General features: G+C 36.3%; 1 protein-coding gene across 1 annotated transcript in view; it reads right to left on the minus strand.

Annotated features, from left to right (window-relative positions):
• Positions 1–13,310, minus strand: part of LOC106070747 (GTP-binding protein GEM-like) — an 83,088-nt gene extending 69,778 nt beyond the window's left edge. The window contains exon 1 of the mRNA XM_056034535.1: positions 13,127–13,310. The gene's annotated coding sequence lies outside the window, so the exon portion shown is untranslated. The remainder of the gene's footprint in view (positions 1–13,126) is intronic.
• Between the last annotated feature and the right edge of the window lie 4,310 nt (positions 13,311–17,620).

The following is a 17,620-nucleotide window of genomic DNA, read 5'->3' on the forward strand; positions in this document are numbered from 1 at the left end:
GAGTTGTCAAGAGCAGTATTTCAATGTATTAATCTTTCTGTGTGAGACGGAGATCTTCATACATGGCGGACAAACTTTTAAATGCATAGCATTTCGGTATATCCGGTGTACGAACAAGCAAAATAACAAATAATAATTCTTTTTTTTTTTTTAATCAGGCTTTTCTAAGGGGAAAGAACTGTATCTATCAATGATGTACATGTTTTTTTCCCTTATTAGATATCTAATAAAATAATTATTTGACTAATTATGTATTTTTAGAGTTACCCGAAATGGGAATAGACGCTATTAGTTTTGTGTGGTCTGTCTGTCAGTCCATCCGTCCGTCCCGTTTAGTTCTCAGAAACTGGAAGAGAAATAGAAAATCGGACATCATGATATTTTAGATCACTCAAAGTTCTGATGCAACGTCTGTTTTTTTTTTTGTTTTCCGAAAGTGAACCATTAAATTTTTTTAATTACATATGCAAGCAGACTTTTCAACAAAATACACCACTTTTAAATGGAAAATTAAAAGGGAGGTACGTTTTTTTTAAAACGGTCACAGATTTCTTCATTAATAACTCAAGCTTCATTCATAAATTCGTGCATTGGTACAAACAAAAATACATCCAAGGTCACAATGGGAAAAGTGTGAAAGGATCATTCTAAAATATATTTTCTATTTATTAACTAACTCATTTAATGGAATACTGATTCAAATGTTGTTTTTAAAAAGAATTTTGATACGAACTTAGTGTTAATTGGGGGGGGGGGGTAAGGGTGCGGTCCGCACCGTCGACACCTTTTTGGGGGTGGAAACCAAGTTGGAAAAATTATATATTGGCAAAAGCAGAAACATCAGAAAAGATAATAATAAAATCTCTAGATATATGCCCAAATATGCCTAGACACATCAAGATGGTAGTTTAAGTGTAAATGACACAGCACAACGTTATACCATTTCTGTCTTACAGTATAACAAAGGAAACCTGTTTATATGATGTTAAGTCGGTTTATAATTTTAAATAAATATCATTGTAAAATTTGCAATAACATTTGAATAAATGTCATCAACATTGGGACTTAACATTTGAGTAAAAATCAATAAAAGTAGGTCATCAGCTCACGGTATTGGTTCAACAAAAAAATAATAACTAGCAATAGTGTTTATTGGAACATAATTCAAGAAAGTTGTTGGGGGAGGGGTGACACCCTAAGCTACCGCACTAGGTGCCACCGACACTGTATCGGGAGGTTTTCAAGCTGAACTTAGGTGATCCGTTATTGCTACTCTACTTATTCCAGAAGAGTTAGAAGAGTCTTATCAAACACGACATGTTGCACGGTTTGCTATTATGTGAAAAATAACGCCAAATGATTTTTTAAATTATTTTAAACTATCAAAACAAGACTATGGCTTAAATATATTTCTGATCCATTTGGTGACTTCTTTGGGAGCCGCCTCAGAGTTTGTGTGATAACATAAACTCTCTTTGTAATTGTGTTTAATATCGATTTATGTTTTATTAGGTACAATAAATTGATAACTTGATCCGAGAATGGGTGTTGAAGAAATCACATGTACACACAATTTATCAGACAGACAGACTGGGTTGATATAAGCTTTGTAAACAAAAGGCAATGTAGATGAACTTAGTTTTTAAAAGTTAATTGGTGAACATTTTAGCACTGCAGAGTCAACTTTCAACTAACTCTTCTATTTGTAAGGTATATTTCGTTGTTCAATTTAGCGTACTTGAAATTATTTAGTTTATCGTAAGAATCTTTATTTAATTTATTTTTTCACTTTTAAGTTCTGCAGAATTTAATTTTCTAAGCTCTACCTCTTGTAGTATATAATAGTTTCACAATAGAGGAAGCATTTGAATTTAACCGAAAGGCTTACAACTTATTGAAAAACAAATGGGCAACGACATACATCCAATGCACTAAGTCTCTAGAAATGTACATACATTCAATGCACTAAGTCTCTAGAAATGTACATACATCCAATGCACTAAGTCTCTAGAAATGTACATACATCCAATGCACTAAGTCTCTAGAAATGTACATACATTCAATGCACTAAGTCTCTAGAAATGTACATACATCCAATGCACTAAGTCTCTAGAAATGTACATACATCCAATGCACTAAGTCTCTAGAAATGTACATACATCCAATGCACTAAGTCTCTAGAAATGTACATACATCCAATGCACTAAGTCTCTAGAAATGTACATACATCCAATGCACTAAGTCTCTAGAAATGTACATACATCCAATGCACTAAGTCTCTAGAAATGTACATACATTCAATGCACTAAGTCTCTAGAAATGTACATACATTCAATGCAGTATGTCTTTAGAAATGTACATACATTCAATGCAGTATGTCTTTAGAAATGTACATATATCCAATGCAGTATGTCTTTAGAAATGTACAAACACCTAAAGCTGTGTGTCTCTGGAAATGTACATATTCGCTTGTCATTAACTGTGAGATTCTAAAACAAGAAATGTCTCAGACTCAATCAGTGGATTGTCCTCTGCTGCTCTTGACTTTCCATTTAGAACCACTGCCTGGATCCGACAGTGTCAGTTGACGTCTGACATAGCAATGTGAAACCTCACGAGTGCCACACATGTATGCCATCTGGTTCACAAGTTTGTCAGTCTAGAGAGAGAATGGTGAGACAGAGGGAAGAAGTTCAACACTTTACAAGTTGACAGGGGCGGACTGGCTATATGGGCAAACAGGCAAATGCCCGATGGGCAGGCACAAAATGGGCCGGTCTGGTCGCGACCAAAGAAATTTTTATTCAATGCAGACAACTTTAAAAAAAAAAAAGTATCTCATCACTCACTCTATACAATTTTGACCCAGAGTGTCACCCATTTAGAAAAACTTTGCCTCGCTGAATAAACATCAAAAAAATTTTTGGCATGATAAATAGATAGATATATAGATATAGATAAATAGATAGATAGATAGATACATATATACATAGATACATAGATACTTAGATAGATACATAGATACCAAGAAATCACCAAAGCTATATAGATAGCCTACCGTGAAATAATTCAAAATGTATAGATACCAGGAAATCATCACTCCTATTTTAGATATATAGATAGCAGGTAATCATACTGTACCTCTCTCAGGCATAACAAAATAAACAAAAGAAGAAGAAAGTGAAGAAGAAAGAGAAATGCTAACAGAAGAGTTGGTGATGAAAGGAAGATGTCTAAATCTTGTTAACATCTCGTTAAAACATCGTCTGTCTTCAAGTCTCCTGTCTATACGGGTCAGGGGAGACCTTCTGGCGCTATCCTTTCGTTGTACAACAAGCTGCCATTTTGTTGAACCGATCTTCCTTTTTTCCTCCAGAATACATTGTGAGCTTCCTGGTGATATTGTTCTCCAACAAGTCTATTGCTTCTATTTTTAGATCACTGAGACTTCGTGTTCTCTTTCCATCAGGACCTTGAACAGACAATGTCTCTGTCTCTGTCTCTAGAACTAATTGTACTTTCTATCGAGGTCTAGACAATGTCTTGTCTCTGTCTCTAGAAGTAATTGTACTTTCTATCGAGGTCTAGACAATGTCTTGTCTCTGTCTCTAGAACTAATTGTACTTTCTATCGAGGTCTAGACAATGTCTTGTCTCTGTCTCTAGAATTAATTGTACTTTCTAAACAAATGTATAGGGGTGATGCACGAATACAAATAGTCCTAGTGTTCTTGCTATGCTTGTGTGTAACTACATATATGCACATTCATGCAAACTTAGTGACTTGGTGCCATGTAAAGGATAAAATAATTACTGCGATTATTATTATAAAATTTAATAGCTATTTTTAAAGGCACAGCCAAGATGGATGTCTTTGTACTCAGCAGTGTCTTGGCTGTAGTACTGGGGGAGTTCCACTGGAGACAATCAAATGTTTATAAGAGCTGAGCTATGTTTGTACACACATCTACTAACTACATCAAGTCAATGTTCACACATACCTACTAACTACATCAAGTCAATGTTCACACATACCTACTAACTACATCAAGTCAATGTTCACATATATCTACAAACTACATCAAGTCAATGTTCACACATATCTACTAACTACATCAAGTCAATCTTCACACACATCTACTAACTACATCAAGTCAATGTTCACATACATCTCTTTAGTTTGCATGTATACACACACATCTTCTAATTTGGAGGGGGTGTCTGGGGGCGGGTGTTGTTAATTAGTCCTCACAGCCAATCAGTTCGGAATGAATACATTTGAGTAGCGTGTGTGTGTGTGTGTTTAAGTTTTTGGAAAGGGGGGAGAGAGACAACAGAATTTCGACAAGAAAGCAAAAAAAAAAAAAAAAACAAATGGTAATGAAGCCTGGTGATTAAAGTTCAAATAGCGTGGGCTTATTGTTCATCCCAATCACTTTCCACATTTGTTGTTGACTGCAACATTTTGATAATTCCAGGGTTTGGGTTATCCTTGAACTAGTTTATTACTGTAAGTCATTTCATTGACATGTAAACAAAAGAAAGTTTTAACCTGGAAAGACCTTTTCCATCTACAATGTTTCTATCCAGAGTAAGGGGAGATAACGAAGACTATGATCAATTAAATTATTGTAGATTCCTGTGTCTGCTGATCCGACAGACATGTTGACACTTATCAGCAGTACATCAATAATAACAAGAAGTCTCATCCTCCTGGTATCTGATCATGAATCAAGTTTTTATTTCTCATCGTGATCTACTAAGTCATCTTGATCTCAAAACATTTTATAATATAAATGTAAATAGAGGAACTTGGTTCAGAGATGTCAAAGTGGAGAGGATAATGGCCGTTAATGGAAAAGGAAACTATTCAAACAAAAATTTTTTGCAGCAAACATGAGACAATGTCAAGGATATATATATTAAATATGTTGTTCGCTCTAATGTCGACCACTTTGTTGCGATAAAGCGACTATGTATTTTAAGGTTAAAATTTACATATTTATTGTCTCACGTTTCTATCCCCCCCCCCCCCCCACCAAATGCTAAAAGACGTGTTTTGCTCGATTAATGAGCATTTAAAATATTCTTTTTACTTCTGCACTGTCCAGTCACTATCAGACAGCTACATTGCTCTTGATTAGATCCAGATATTATGTTATACAATTATCTACGTCAAAAAAAAAGGCGTACAAAATCAATGTACTGTGACCATTATGTTTGGTACTTCTGGAATGGTCATGAACTACTTGTTTTGTTTGATAAACAAGCCAACAACGTCCAAACTAACTGATAAATAAAATGCTTTAGAAGAAACATAAATATCTTTTGTACGTACTTCCAGCTCAACTCAAGAAAAATATGAAGAAACTGGAACAGAAATAGAGCAGTGAGATTCATACATTAGAGTAACACCCATAGTAAAATCACTAAATGTAGAAAGCCTTCAGGAGAGAAGACTTAAGAGTAAAGTAGCAATCATACATAAAACACTGAACCATAATCTTCAAATACAAAAACAAAACCTAATAAAATACTCAGAAAGATAAAGGCACATTTCTCATCCCATATGCTAGGACAAATTTGTACAAATACTCCTTCTTCCCTAGTGCTATTAGAGCATGGAATGTGTTGCCTGAGTCAGCCAGAGAAACCAGTGACTTGGCAGAATTTAAGTCATTGATTAACATGCATAACTAGATGCATAGCGCGTAAGACGTAATCATCTTCTTTTTTGAAGTTACGTCTGTATTTTATAAGATAGATAAATTTGCAAAGATTGCAAAAGGATATTTTCAATATAAAACTTCATTCTAAAACTCAAGACTTGCTAAAGCAACACAAAAACTTTTCTACCTTCTTGAAAAATAAAGCAAAAGAGTGGAAAAAAGGAAGGAAATATTGTAAAGACCAAATGGAACATTTGCAATTAGATTTTCAATAGGACATTACGATTACTACAGATTTAGATACACTACAAAAAATGTCCGCGCTTTTCATTATGTTCATACTTTTTATGATGGGTCTATTCTTCGCAGATTCACAAAGTAACGCGGGCTGAGACAGATGGTGAGAAATCGTGGTGCACCAACGGTTCTCAAACAAGGTTACATGAATATGTGAGGTATAACTCATTTCTTCTTCTTCTTTGAGGAACAACATTATGAAACACACCTTAGACGTGTGTAGGTTTAGTATACAAGAAACAATGGTTCCGTAAGGGTTTTATTCTGTTTTTCTAAAGGTTTTATTTTACGTGAAAATGTTTCTTATGGCATGCGTCTTCAACAGCCTCTGACAACCAGTTCATTCCTGGCCTTCAGATGTGCCTCAGATATTGAGTCCGGCGGAACTGTTTTCACTAACAGCGTACTGACGCCTACACCAGTAAATGGTAGGAAGGGCTCGTTAGCCATTCCTGGCTATCCACCTCTCCTGCCTTCCAGCTATACTCAAACATGGGTAAGGTTTCGAAAGTCAACCCATAGGAAAACTCAGGAGCCGCTGACCCTTAGACAGTGCTACACCCTGACAGAGTCTGCGACGCCGCTGATCCCAAACTGTATCGGCTTGACCTCTATGATATATCGAAGGCGTCGCTTTAGCTACATCAGCTGCGTGGAGATGGTGCAACTACTAGATGATGGGTGACATCATTGTGCCGATGCCCAAGTATTTATCTCAGGTCTAAGAGATGCTCCATAGATTCACTGTAGGCGGAGGCTGGCCATACTTCAATGAACAGATGTAGTTTAATTATATTTTATCTCAACCCAATATTACAACAGCCACAATATAATGAGTCTACTGGCCATGCTTTATGCTTTTAAAGATTAAGAAACTTAGCCCATAATAGCAAGAGCTGTCTACACTGAACATCTGGCTAGGGAACTAATGACTAAGTAGACACAATGTTTTATGTTTTAAAATGAGTTTCCGAGACTTAGTGTCACGTGTTACAGTAGCTTACACTAGAGCCCTAGGGCTTCATCAGTTTTACTGAACACCGAGATACAAAAGTAACTACACGACCATTTCTCTCGACTTGAGCTCAATTTTTCTTTTGACTTGAGCTGAGCTCAATTTTTCTTTTGACTTGAGCTGAGCTCAATTTTTCTTTTGACTTGAGCTGAGCTCAATTTTTCTTTTGACTTGAGGTGAGCTCAATTTTTCTTTTGACTTGAGGTGAGCTCAATTTTTCTTTTGACTTGAGATGAGCTCAATTTTTCTTTTGACTAGAGATGAGCTCAATTTTTCTTTTGACTTGAGCTGAGCTCAATTTTTCTTTTGACTTGAGCTCAATTCTTCTTTTGAGTCGATGTAGTTTCGCTTCTCCCCGAGGCTTCCTTTGTTTGTTAATCATCGTTTGGCTCAAGTTTTTATTCTTCAAGTTTATTTTTAGCCTGTCGCCATTATCGATGTTTTTTTTCCTTTCGTCCTCGTGTCAAATTTTCAGCAGAAAGATAAATCTAATGTTACACATTCAACAATAGCTTGCTTTACAGAAACAGACAACTAGTTAAAGACGACACAACACACATACATCTCAGCCATAACACACATACATCTCAGCCATAACACACATACATCTCAGCCATAACACACATACATCTCAGCCATAACACACAATAGATCTCGGCCTGGTGACTAAATGGAGGCCCTGAAATGCGCCCTTACACTGCAAGATGTCGCTAAAGATTATTTTGAGAGCATTAATTTCGCCTATTTAGTAAATTAGCTTAATTGCAGCCACGATAGAGAAGGTGAATCTAAAGGGTAAAGAGTCTCAGTTTATTGTCGTTAACGAAGGTACAATAGAAAAGTTATTTCGCCTTGATTGTAAAAGATATCGAGTTAAGATGGTGTGGCACCTTTGAATATTTGACAAGTTTGTGTGTAGCCTGGATGACTAGGTAACATGAACCACGCGATACAACATTGACAGATTTAAAAATATGATAAAACAATTCTGTGGGCGGAGTGGCGAGACTATAGACATTTTAAGAATGATACGTATATAAGAGGTCACTGTGACTAGTTAGGAGAGATAGTCATTAAGAAAGGATTTGACATGTAACTAGATACAGTACAAAGAAATAGATTACACATTTTTTCTTGAAACTTCAGAGATCTTGTAATTTTTTTCTCTTTGGCCATGAGACAAAAGATCTGATCATTGCTAACAGACTAGGTAGAACGCTAGATAGTGTTAGGTGTGTGGTAACAACAGGACCGCCGCTACCTAGCATTGCACGCAGGCGGCCAAATCATTATTCCAAGGTTACCTTCATTTTTTTTTAATTTTTAGTTTTATAAAAATAGAGGAAAGTAGGTGGCAGCAGATGGCCTCTGAAAGAGACAGTTGGAGAGTTATCACAAAGGCATTGGGACACACATTTGTGACCCAAAAAAAAGCTCTTAATGAAAACAAGTCGCAGCAGACGGAAACAAAACTTCAATAGACTGATGGCGGACAACGTCGTTGTCTGCACTAGAACCGGAAAAATATGAATGTCTCCACTGTGAAGCACGCAGCACTTCTCTTTGATCTTTGGAATCGAAGACATTGTCATTATTATCATTAGTACTATTAATGGTTATGCTTGCATGGATGTGACAAAATATGTATGTCACAGCTGGGGCTGCGGTAGCCACGGGAAATACTGCATTCCTCACTAATCTTGGGACTGGAAGGCCTTATTATGTATGTAAGCAGTAACGTGTCCCTTCCTTATCTCAAGATTTGAGACACACTGCGTTCCGGCAAAATAATTATTGCAGCTACCTGATCTACAGTGGCACCAAAGTGACAGCTATTTCTCTATCGCCTTTTCTTGAAGAGTGGTTGGCTTGCTGCTATTAATGACAATTCATTACAAGACGCTGTGACTGTGTCAAATAATTCTTATAAATTAGATTGTAAATGCAGGAATGAAGGAACAGCCTATTGTTGAGTTTCATACTGCAGTGGTCTAAACCACGACGAGGAACATATTCTTTGATTGAATCAATTCTCTCTGTGAAACCACTAACTAGCCATTTCTGTTACTTTAAGGTTATAATGAGGAACAATTGAGTAGTTCCGACTCTTAACCCATACAAGTCCTGGATCCTATACTAAATAAAACAGACATCGCCTACACACTGTATTATTATGCCAATGCGTTGGTCACGTTGACAAGACAGACATTCTAGACAAAATGTTATTAAAGGATCTCATGTTATACAGTAACTAGGGTGCCATTTTTCTATTATTTTTCAAGTATAACCTCCCATGTACCTTTGATTATACAACCTCGAAAAAGTTGCAATATCCGTTCGTTGACATTTCATGAACTCTTGATGTTCAATTACGCCACAATACTTGAAATGGATCAAGTAGCAGACGCAGCTGAATGTCAAAGATTCAGTTTTTGTATAGTATTTTTTCCAAAAACAAGGATCCTTTTTTTTTTGTTTCGAAAACTATTCCCCGCTTTCCTGAACTTTTCATCACTAAATGAACAAGAACATATAGTTCAGACCAACTTTTTTTTTAAACCTACATTTAAATTGAGTTCTCTGGAAGGTGATGTTATTAGCGATTGGAAAAAGTCATTACCTCCCAAGGTCTTCACTGATTGGTTAATATAGCAATTTTATCAGCTTCCTTCTTCTTTATTTCCGTACTAACCTTCTCATCATTTTACCATCTTTCTCTTTCTCTCTGTCTCTCTCTCTCTCTCTGTTTTTTTTTTACTTCAGTTTCTCACCCTCATTATATATATATTTATCATGGGTGTAGCCAGGAGGGGGGTTCAACACCCCCACCCCGAAATAAAATATACTCCCCTGGAAATTTTTTACATACAGTTTTGTTTTCCCATCCTGAGAAAAACTAAAGTAAACTATACTCAACAAAGTCCATGAGCGTGAGATTCAACCCTCCGCCAAATAAAACACTTCACTCAGTCACTTTGTTTTCTTACCAGTCGCTAGGCTCCCTTAAGTTCATTTTAATATTTGATTTGATATTTGATTTAATATTTGATTTGATATTTGATTTGATATATGATTTGATGTTTGATTTGATATTTGATTTGATATTTGACCTGCACTTTTTTTGTTACAAACAGGATATAGCACTGTCGACACTTTAGACAATGCATGACAGAAGACAAGGGCACAAAGCATGACGCCAGGCCTGTGACACTTACTTCAGAAATACTCTAGAATACAAACGACTTACCTACGAAACAAAACCTGAACAGACGATAACATTCATTACCTGAACTTAGTGTGTGTGTGTGTGAAGGCAAAGTTTATTGCCCCGCCTAATCCCCCCTCCCAAATCCTGGCTTTGCCCATGACATACACACACACATATAATGGACAATTCTCTAATGGACATACGCTGGCAAGACTACCTTACAAATAATCAAGTTCTGGTAGAAGTTTGTCATGGGCAGTAAGCACTACTTAGCATTGGACAGAATGTCTGCAAGGGAGACTATCAATGAAAATGTGTGAGAGGAACTAAGAGGGGAGAACATCGAAACATTCAGAGTATCGCCCTGGCTGAGAGTAATCGGGAACGAAGCTGCCTTACAGAAACACCGGTAACATCCGCTGTCTTTTGAGGCCGAAGGAGACATATGGAATTTAAGGTAAGATTCATACACATACAGAATCAACAGTAGAAACAATCTATAAGACAACATTGACCAAATTACTAACAAATACAAGATTACAAAGACACTTTAAACACAAACTCAAAATCAGCCCCGCAGTGGTTCATCTACGGAAGTAAAAAGGCAGGCATCAATATTTTCAGAAAGAACATCAAAATGAAATTCTATCAAAGACAAATGACAGAGAAGATTGGTGAAAAAAGGTTGACAGATCTTGTGTGGTGCCCCAGCGGTCCAGCAGACCAAAGGATAGGTGAAAGTGAATGTGAAGTTAAATGTGAACCTGGCCTAACTGATGTCTTATAATGAATATCTAATTGATCTAATTGTTTTGTAAAATGTCAATCTCCTATTCAAATCCTCGAAAAAAGAAAAAAAACATTTCCGTAAAATGTTTCCTTTAGTTCAGTGTTCTACAGCAATGAGTTAAGTTTTCTATGGCCGTAGTGTAGCACTGCAGTTCACGCGATAATATGATAACTTACTAATTAATTGTTGTTTTAAATTATGTCCAGCTTATATGCATACTAAATAGATTTTTTTTTCTCTTAAAAAAAAGTAAACATTATCTTTGGGTAAATGTAGCAGTTAGTAGGACAGAATTTACACAACGTAGCAATACAAATGAAAAAAGATGTTAACAAAAAGTCTAAAATCATTTACATAAATATGTTAAAAATATGGTAAACGGACATCTCCCGTACTAAAGAGCCTAAAAAAGAGTAAAAGTGGTGTATTTTTATGAAAAAAAAAATGCTTACATACGTGATTTAAAAAATTAGATTTTTCGCTTTTAGAAAAAAAAAGTAGCTGTTGCATCAGAACTTTGAATGGACTAAAATATTATAATGTCGGATTTTCATTACTTTTTCTTGTTTACAAGATCTAAACGGGACGGTCGGACGGACAGACGGACAGATATTTCACACAAAACTAATAGCGTCTTTTCCCCTTTCGGGGGCCTCTAAAAAAAGGCTGAAGATTTTTAGAATTTGTTTTAAACCTAATAAAAATAGGAGTTTAACAAACAAAATAAAAAAAATATTTTTAAAAAGCTTATCTAATGGAAAATATTCCGACCTAACAACTATATCTTTCAGTAATGTAGAAATTGTTTCCCTTATTTGATATCGATAATAAATTGACTAATTTTATGGTTAATTTTTTAATTGATTCATGTTTCGTTAGGTGAAATAAATGTTTCAAATTTTAAGTGGATTCGAGAATATGTGAGAGGGAAACAGCGATATCTGTAAATACTGTAGAATTGATTTCCCTTGTTGGTATCCAACAAAATATTTTAATCATTAGTAAATAATTGACTAATTGTTGTTGTTTTTTAAATTGATTCATGTCTTGTCTACGCCTATGAATAATTGTGCGAATTTCCCATTATATCGTTGTGGGAGAAATAACGTGCACAAACGTTTCACCAGACAGACAGAGAGAGAGACAGATAGCTAGACAGAGTGAGTTGATATAAGCTTTGTAAAAATATATGGAACTTAAGCTAGACAATAACTAAAATAAAGCTGCTAATTGCAAGCATTGCAAGACTATTTTAAAAATTTTAATAAAAATGTATAACAATGGTAGCATGATTTGTCCAATCAATTTAAAGAGATTCCATGTAGAAGATTAAATAATGTATTAGCAATATTATTATATACAAGACTAAATCCTAATCAACACTTAACCATAAAAAACACTAAAGCATATAAAACACTAAAGTTGTATTAGTAAGTTGTGGTTTAATGTTGTAGATGGTTTAGTGACTAAACCATCTACAACATTAAGCTACAACTTACAAATACAATGAAAGATTGTAATAAACTGTTTAGAATACAGGTTGTGTAATATATTGGCATAAATTCAATGAATTGTCAGCTGTTATTGTGATCGGAATAACGCTATTATTGTATTAGTGAGCCTATTTTCACTTTGTCCTGGGGATCAAAAATATCTGGGTGAGACAAATCCACTGGGTTTTTTTTCTTATACATCTAGATCTTTCCTATTTTCACTTTGTCCTGGGGATCAAAAATATCTGGGTGAGACAAATCCACTGGGTTTTTTCTTATACATCTAGATCTTTCCTATTTTCACTTTGTCCTGGGGATCAAAAATATCTGGGTGTGACAAATCCACTGGGTTTTTTTCTTATACATCTGGATCTTTCCTATTTTCACTTGGAACTTTATTAAGCCGAGTTCCGATCATTTTCAATATCTTAACATATAATTGTGTCAAGTACAGACTTCTTGTCCCATAATGCAATACCGAAAAGAGCCCCACACATAAAAATACATTTATTGAGTACATGTAAATATTTGTTCTCAATCTCTATGAACTAAGACAAAGTATCAAACTTTTGGTAAACAAACGGCTTTGTTACGATTGTAAGAATACTAGAAGATCTAGAAACATACTATACAATCATTTATTTGTAGACCTTACCTTCAATAGGGAAACTTCTAAACTTGGAAGGCAGCAGAGAATCAACTCTTGTGTGTCCATTCTATCTGGTCGAGTTATGAATAGCACCTGAAGGGATTCCAGAACTGCAAGAGGCCCCAAAGAATCACAGGGAGACCCCCACGTCCTCCGCCTCGTCGGACAGCAGCAGTTGTCCCAAGAACGCACGTTGCAATGTAGAGTGGAGGGGCGGGTACAGGACTGGGAGAAGAGAGGGCTTCTTGACCTAAAAATAGACTCACTCAAACCCCCCCCCCTTTTTTTTCCTTTTCCTTATTCCAACCGCCGCGTCACGTGCTTTCTCGTTAGCACTTAGATGTGTGTGTGGGGAGGGTTGTGTGTGAGGGGGGGGGTGTTCATGGGTCCTGCCAAACATTTTTTAATATTCCGACGAAAGAGGGAAAATAAGGAGGGGGGATAAGGGAAGACAATTGCATCAGACGGCACACATCTGTTGCCCGCGCCTACAAATAGCAAGTCCATCGTGTTTTCTATTTGAATAGAGAGTGACGTCTTCAGCTAGCATTCAATTAGATCTACATGGTCATCTTTCATTAATGGTAGCCTATATGTAGCCAATGTAGCCATGTTTTCTTTATTGACCTATGTGTTGAAACTGTAGTAGACACCTTGCCCAACTTAAAGCCAGTTTGTAAAAGAGATGGATGTCTGATGAATGCCAGTAGTAAGAAGTAACTGGTGGTCCACTTGATGAGATTAGGGAGGATTCATTTTTTTTTAATCTCTCAAACGTTTCTCTTTTTTTTATCAATGGTGTATCCAATGTTAGACAGGACGCGCAGCTTGTTGGGGGCACAATGGAGACAAATAAACAAAAAATCTTTAAAAATTAAACTCTGAAGACGTTGACAATAAATTTGTATCAGACTGTCTTAGTTTATTATAAGCACATTGGATCAGACTGTCTTATCTTATTATAAGCACATTGGATCAGACTGTCTTAGTTTATTATAAGCACATTGGATCAGACTGTCTTATCTTATTATAAGCACATTGGATCAGACTGTCTTAGCTTATTATAAGCACATTGGATCAGACTGTCTTAGCTTATTATAAGCACATTGGATCAGACTGTCTTAGTTTATTATAAGCACATTGGATCAGACTGTCTTAGCTTATTATAAGCACATTGGATCAGACTGTCTTAGCTTATTATAAGCACATTGCATCAGACTGTCTAAGCTTGCTCTAAACACATTGCATCAGACTGCCTGAGCTTGTATAAACACATTGCATCACACTGTCTAAGCTTGTTCTAAACACATTGCATCAGACTGTTTAAGCTTGTTCTAAACACATTGGATCAGACTGTTTAAGCTTGTTATAAACACATCGCATCAGACTCTGAGGTAGTTCTACAGACATTTTACTGACAAGAAGTCTACAAACATTTTTTATGGCCAAATTACAAATGCACTTGTGCTATAAAGTATCCATTAGATGAAACTAAAATGTCACTTTTAAGAGATTATTTCTATATTCTAAGTTTCTTTTTATTGTGTGTGTGTGTCATATGCTACTAAAAGCGTTTGTCAGTATATCATCTTAACATTTAGTCTATCTCTTTCTTGTCAACTGTCAGGGAACAACTTGACCTCATTATGCCATCCAAAAGATAAGCAATGTCCCCACCTTTCCCATACCCCTCTGGTCAACAACATACCCTGACCCATCCTGTTTCTAAAAACAACATCCTGCAATCCCCCGCCCCTACAGAGATCAGGCCGCAGCTGACCCACTGAGGTGCCAGTTATTTTCGACGTTCCAACTGTCTCCTTGGAAATCCGATTGGTCAGATTTAGGGACACAAGTTGCAAGGTTTGATCCGAGATGCGAATCACAGGAGGAGTCATGCCCTGAAGCTGATCCAGCAGACTTTTTATTGGCGTGATTTCTTTTCCAGTCTTGTCTTTGTGCACTCATCTTTATGATGCACTATTGAGCACACAATGAACAATAACACAGTCTGTCTGTTCTAGCTTGACCCGTACAGTTACATGTAATCAACTAAAAGTGCTATTGGAAAACCGATTGAACTATATTCTGTAAAGTTCTAAAAACATTGCTCCTCTCGCAATTCCGATCAAACAATTTTTGTTTAATTTGTAAAATTATATGTGCAAACTTGATTTCCATATATGTATAGTTTATTAAAAAAAAAAAAGATGTAAACATATAATATCTCTATATATAATTCTCTTCTTCCCTCAACAGTTTGTACAAGCAAAAAGTAAAGGAAAGATCACTCTCTTATTTCTGCGGGTAGTAACCCCACGAAAATACAAGAGGAGGGGAGAACAAGTGGGTATTCACACGTCACTCGAGGTTTGGACTAAGAAGTAAACTATCGTCAACTCTGAAGGAACATTCGAAACATGTCAAACATTTTACAAAACAAACATTTTACAAACACTAAATAGCAGCGCCGGACTTAACCATTGTGACCAAGAAGTCATGGAAAGAGAATTAGTAATCTACTATGTATACCCGTCACTAAATAGCACTTCTGCCGGACTTAAGTATTGTGGGGCCCTATGCGAAACGGATTTCGCGGGGCCAAGTTTGGGTAGGTAAGCGGACAATAAGTGAAATTTAAGAGTTTTGTATTAGAAAATAAATTCGTCTGTGTATTTTATTCATTCTTTACTACGTACAGAATTACTTTACGAGCCTTGCGTGTAGCAAAGTCATATAGTACATCATAATAATTCTGTTTCCTACATAGATCACGCTCAATAGCAAGAATTACCAAATGTTTCAATCTATCTTTGAGAATTGTTGACCTCAAGTAATTCTTCATTAGTTTGAGGCGCGAGAAGCTTCTTTCACCAGATTACACAATTACGACTTATGCATAATGCCGTTTTTATTTATCACGCTTTGGATTGGTGTTTTCCATATTGAGTGACATCCCAAAATGACAACTTTTGTCTATATATTTCCGTATATTTTAAGGGCTTTTTCGTATATTTTGCTATTTCGGGAGATTTCTAGGAGCTCCTGGTAAATCGACAGGAAGGCGCGGGAAATCTGTTTTAAGTTATAGAATGGTTTAATTAAAGAATGTATACACCTTGAATTAGCGCGAGTCCTATGAAAGTGCGGGTCCTATCCGGTCGCATAGGTTGCAGTGGCCTAAGGCCGGCCCTGCAAAATAGAGGCGTATGCTACGCCGCCGGTCGACTAGTAATATATAACAAGAATAGTACATTGGTAGTATATACTAAGAATAAAATATTGGATATGATTTGAACGAAAGAGAAATGGTCTAGCAGGGACAGAAGAAGAACTATCTGACTTGGTGACGCGCATTGACAAGACTTCAGCATCATATGGTATGCAAATAAATGCTGAAAAAAAGCAAATTAATACCAACAGCCAACAGGGCTTTAAAAGAGGCATCAGTATTGGAGGTGAAAAGCTGACAAGTGTCAGTAGTTTTAAATACCTCGCAGCTATTGTCTGAAATGAGGGAACCGTGATTGCACAGTCCACAGTAGCACTTGCAAGACGGATGGGCTCCCTGGTCATGGTCACATTCTTATATGCACGTGAGTCTTGGACGCTGACTGCAGAGCTAGAGAGGAGGATCCTAGCAATGGAATTGAGATGCTACAGAAGGTATAACATTTAAGGACCGCATCACAAACGAAGAGATTAGAGACAAGGTTAGCACGGCGATTGGACCCCACGATGACCTGATAGCTATGCAAACTTAAACTCTTTGAGCATATTACCAGGTCTTCGGGGCTCGCAAAGACCTTTTTTTAAAGGGATCAGTACCAGGAAAAAGAAGGCAGACAGAGACAGCGATGGGCCAATGCAAAAGACTAAGATAAGAAAATGAAAGACAGACAGCAATGGATAAAGACGGTCCAACAGACTAGGGATAGATGAAATGATGAGTTACTTTTGGTTTATAGAATACATGCACTTTTGTATTCAATATTTAGTATCAACATTAATGATTTAGTATCAACATTATATGCAAATATTTTTAGACACATTTCTAAAACAAGATCTTTTTCTAATCCAGAGATACGCTTAAAGGTTTTTATTAACAACTAGCATTACCCACCGGCTTCGCGCATTGATTTGTTCAAAGGATTTCTAGTTTTATTTTGTAATGGATTCCCTCCCATTTTGTCTTAATTATAACAATATCATGAACTCTCTTGAGTGTGTTTCCATCTTGAAAATGGCTGAAATGCTCACAGGTTTAAGTTGAACGTTAAATTTTGTCGTCCACAGTGGGAGAATTAGTTTTCTTTTTTATCTGTCAGTCGGTGGTCAGGGCCAAGAATTTGTTTTTGATCTGTCAGTCGGTGGTCAGGGCCAAGAATTAGTTTTTGATCTGTCAGTCGGTGGTCAGGGCCAAGAATTAACTATACAATGTACTAGATGATGCGTGAAATAATGCGTTGTACACCAAGAGAATATTTTCGAAGCTTTTAG

The sequence above is a fragment of the Biomphalaria glabrata genome, chromosome 7 (assembly GCF_947242115.1).
Source record: "Biomphalaria glabrata chromosome 7, xgBioGlab47.1, whole genome shotgun sequence".
Taxonomy (NCBI): domain Eukaryota; kingdom Metazoa; phylum Mollusca; class Gastropoda; family Planorbidae; genus Biomphalaria; species Biomphalaria glabrata.